We start from the raw sequence: 4,943 nt of genomic DNA on the forward strand, positions 1-4,943 counted from the left end.
TATTGAAACCGTAACCCCGGAGGAATACATAAGGGACACTTTCTGGAATGTTTTAGACTCCGAAAAGGAATAGGTACGTGGTACGGTAAGTAAACCGACTCCAAAACAGTTCTAATGGCAATATTTCTTCGTTTTGGAATATTTAAGAAAATAGGAAAATAAGAAGCAGTCCAGGAAGGACACGAGGCTTCCACGAGGGTGGGAGGCGCGCCCCCCTACCTCGTGGGCACCTTGTGTGCTCTCTGGACTCCGTTTTCTTACATGATACTTCTTTTGGTCGGTAAACATTCATTATATAATCTCCCGAAGGTTTTGACCACCGTACCATGCAAATATCTCTTGTCTTTGTTTCGAGCTGTTTTTCTGACAGATGTAGGTCGTCATGTCGTCTTCAAGTGCCCCCAAGGACAAGTTCTTCGAGAAGGTCATCAACCCCTACCTCGCGGAGGTGCTGCAACACCCTCAAACCATTGAGATGCGTGAGGGGTTGTTGCACATCCGCGGTGCTGAGGGACCAAGGAGGACCGGAAGCACGAAGGCAAGGCTCGAGGCATTGGAGCAACAAGTTTTCAAGTGTCAGGAGATGGTGGAGCATGCACTCGACTCCAATCACATTATGATCACGGAGTTCACCAACAACCACAAGTTGGACGTCAAGGACATTGGGGAGGCCATCTTCGAGCTTCATGAGAAAATCGAGCACCTCCAAGCCCAGATCTATGACCTGCAAAATCAAAACTGTGAGTATGAATATAGATTCAAGAGGATGAGTTTGGCTGCAGATTTGAGAATTCGGGAGACTCGATCATCCTTCTATGATGGTGAGCCTATGCCTTGGAAGAGGGACGACAAGCCTACATCATCAACAACTCCACCTTCTCCACCAACAAAGAAGAACTGAGTATCTGGAATGGGCACTCCCCTTGGCGACTGTCAAGCTTGGGGGAGTCCCCCGGTATCGTATCACCATCACTTTTATCTTTACCGTTTTTCTTGGTTCGATCCTTTTGATAATATCTTGATCTAGTAGAATAAAGTTTTAGTATGATCTAGTTGTTAGTTTTGCTTTATGATCCCTCTATGTAATCGAGTCCGTGAGCTATATAATAAAGATTAGTGTTGAGTCAAGGGCTTGATTATTTTGCTATGATCTTGAGGGGATAAAATAAAAGGAGAAATAATAAAAAGAAATAAAGAGATCATATGGATCTTATGGAGAGTAATGAGCTCACATATAAAGAGTATGATGAATAAAAGTTGTTGAGAGTTGACAAACATAGTTTTGGTCATCGTTGCAATTAATAAGAAGTAATAAAGAAAGAGAGGTTCACATATAAATATACTATCTTGGACATCTTTTATGATTGTGAGCACTCATTAAAGTATGACATGCTAAGAGTTAACGTTGGACAAGGAAGACAATGTAATGGGTTATGTTTTCTTTCATGTGAGATAAATTATATTGTCATGGATCATCCAACATGTTGAGCTTGCCTTTCCCTCTCTTGCTAGCCATTTTCTTTGCACCAAGTAGAAATACTACTTTTGCCATCAGAGTCCACCATATCTACCTATGGATTGAGTAAGATCCTTCAAGTAAGTTGTCATCGGTGCAAGCAATAAAAATTGCTCTCTAAATATGTATGACTTATTAGTGCGGAGAAAATAAGCTTTATACGATCTTGTGATATGGAAGAAATAAAAGCGACAGACTGCATAATAAAGGTCCATATCACAAGTGGCAATATAAAGTGACGTTCTTTTGCATTAAGATTTTGTGCATCCAACCATAAAAGCGCATGACAACCTCTGCTTCCCTCTGCGAAGGGCATATCTTTTACTTTTATCTTCTACCTCACATAAGAGTCATGGTGATCTTCACCTTTCCTTTTGACATTTTATCCTTTGGCAAGAATAATGTGTTGGAAAGACTTGATATATATAGCTAATTGGGTGTGAGTCCACACGAACTATTATTGTTGACATTACCCTTGAGGTAAAACGTTGGGAGGCAAAACTATAAGCCCCTATCTTTCTCTGTGTATGATTAAAACTTCATACCCATAAATATTGCATGAGTGTTAGCAATTGTGAAAGACTAAAAGATGGTTGAGTATGTGGACTTGCTGAAAAGCTCTTATATTGACTCTTTCCTATGTTATGATAAATTGCAATTGCCTCAATGACTGAGATTAGAGTTTGGTGGTTCTCAAGCTAGTTTATGATTCATACTTGAAATTGTGATTGAATTGTTACTTTAGCATAAGAGATAATATGACAATATATATATATATATATATATATATATATATATATACATGTTGTTGTTCTATGAATAATCATGATGCCCTCATGTCCGTATTTTATTTTTATCGACACCTATATCTCTAAACATGTGGACATATTTTTCGATTTCGGCTTTCGCTTGAGGACAAGCGAGGTCTAAGCTTGGGGGAGTTGATACGTCCATTTTACATCATGCTTTTATATCGATATTTATTGCATTATGGGTTGTTATTACACATTATGTCACAATACTTATGCCTATTCTCTCTTATTTTACAAGGTTTGCATGAAGAGGGAGAATGCCGGGAGCTGGGATTCTGGGCTGGAAAAGGAGCAAATATTAGAGATCTATTCCGCACAGCTCCAAAAGTCCTGAAACTTCATGGAAGCTATTTCCAGAATATATAAAAAAACTGAGCGCAAGAAGTTCCAGAGGGGTGTAACGACCCAAATCTGATAAGATTCGATGTCTCTGTGCTCACTGCGCTAGTCCCTGGATCGACCCGCTAGCACACACAATACATATGAATATCAAATAACAAGTGCATCATTTACTACAACGTGTGATCCAGAATTCATAAAGTATTACAAACTGAGTAGCACATAGCTAACTTTATTCAATAATAACAGCGGAAAGGTAGCATAATAAATGACGAGTCCATCAATGCCCACTGGAGAACATGTTGGGTGAAGGCTCGCGACCCTACTGTATCTCACTGATCATCTGAAAATCCTGCAACATAATAAGTTGCAGCCACAAAGGGTCAATACATTGAATGTATTGGCAAATCACACAATATGATATAGCAAACCTACCTCCGCAAAGCAATGTATGACAAACAAAACACACAAGTTAGTTTGGAGAAGAATGTCTTCACCTACCTCCACTACCTGAACTCACAACCGTCTCTAATATTTACTCGCCCAAGATAACCCAAAGATTCTAAATAAACATGACAATAACTTCAGAAGTATGTCTCAAGTGCGCTCTGTCAGTGGCGCATTCTCTAGGAACAATAGAGCGCTCTGCCAAGGACGCATTCACCTGATTTAAGTTCCGAAAACTAAACCTCACCTCAAGTGCGCTCTGTCAATGGCGCATTCTCTAGGGACAATAGAGCGCTCTGCCAGTGACGCATTCACCTGGTTAATAATCCCGAGCCTACGGCTATAAACACTCACCACTTTCATGGATCACTCGACACATGCCCACGTCTACCATAAAGTTGATCACACCATCGCATAACACAATCAACACCAAAACATGGCAGCACTAAATATAATGATCAACCAAACATATATATCATAGCATAAGAACCATACATGCATAGCAGAATATAGGGTGAGCATAACCAAAAGTGTAAACTTGCCTTGAACGGTGCTGAAGTACTCTAACGATTAATTCCGATCCGCTTCACACTCCAGACAATCTATACGATTAATGGAGGCAACGATAAATAAACTATGCTCACATAACACTAAAATAAAGTAAACAACAACGAATTCAAATGAAGACTTAAATAATAGAACATATTAGTAGGTATATATTATCTACATGCTGGTAGGATCACAATGCAAAAAGAATCAACTAATTTGGATCAACAGTTTGAAAGATATGGCCTCCGGAAGTTTGAATTCAAATTTAAACAAATTCAAATTTGAACTTTTCAAAAATGTGAAACTTTTGTTCTTCAATATTCTCCTGGTCACTACGAGTACACAGGAAAAAGAATCTATGAATTTGGAGTTACGGATCTCAAGATAAACCTAAATGAAAATTTGATATGGAATCTGCAAAGAACAATTATGCCATAAAAGCGTTCTGGGAAGAACTGCCGTCGCTGCTGTGGCGTTGCCACGTGGCGCATGCTGATTGACTGGAGGGTGTTCACTGCGATGGCTAAACAACGCATACCTATTCGAGAGGGAAAAAACAGGACATGATTTAATCTGGACCATTAGAGAGAGATTGGGCGGCTAAGGGTAGCTCACCGGAGAGGAACAGAGGCTGGGGCGGCCGGACTTGGACAAAACAGCGGCGCGACAGCTCGGGCGGCGATGGTGGCGCCTGCTCCGGTGGTCTCGAGACTCCGGAGGGTAGCGTATGGGGCGCGGAGCTCGGCTGAGGTCTCGAAGAAGTCCTCAGAGGCGTCGGTGGCGAACGGGGTTGACGGCAGAGGGTGGCTGGAGCTCGGGCGGTGGCTGTGATCTTCGGATCGAGGTCCTTGCGCTCGGTTCGGTACTCCCCTGTGCGAGATAGTGGGTCAAGGCGATAGAGGAGATCATGGCGAAATTAACAGGGGCAAGAGGAGGTGCTGGGACCCACTGTAGGCGACGGAAACGATGACGGCGGAGGTCAGCAGCGGTGGAACTCCGGCGAGATCGCGAAATCAACCTAGGGCACGGGAGACCGCGATTTTGGCGAAAAATCGGACAAGCCGGACGTGGGGAGTATATATATGGAGTTAGGACGGGGCGAGGGGCAGCAGATCGATCGATCCGACTGAGGTCGGGTGCGGCAGCTACAGGTGTTCCTGACAAACACGGCTTCGGGAGGGAGATGACAGGCGGGCCACGGTAGTCAGTGGAACAGGGAAGAAAAGAGAAAAAAAGTAAGGCTGCGGGGTGGGCTCTGCTGCGCCGAGATGGGCCGGCTT

General features: G+C 42.6%; 1 long non-coding RNA gene across 1 annotated transcript; it reads right to left on the reverse strand.

The window, feature by feature from the left end:
* Positions 1-3,655: 3,655 nt before the first annotated feature.
* Positions 3,656-4,728, reverse strand: LOC119359365. Its single transcript, XR_005172492.1, has 3 exons — positions 4,613-4,728; positions 4,279-4,533; positions 3,656-3,716 (listed from the first exon to the last, which is right to left on the reverse strand). It is a non-coding gene; the product is annotated as an uncharacterized LOC119359365 (long non-coding RNA).
* Between the last annotated feature and the right edge of the window lie 215 nt (positions 4,729-4,943).

This window comes from Triticum dicoccoides, chromosome 2A (assembly GCF_002162155.2).
Source record: "Triticum dicoccoides isolate Atlit2015 ecotype Zavitan chromosome 2A, WEW_v2.0, whole genome shotgun sequence".
In the NCBI taxonomy this organism is placed as follows: Eukaryota; Viridiplantae; Streptophyta; class Magnoliopsida; order Poales; family Poaceae; genus Triticum; species Triticum dicoccoides.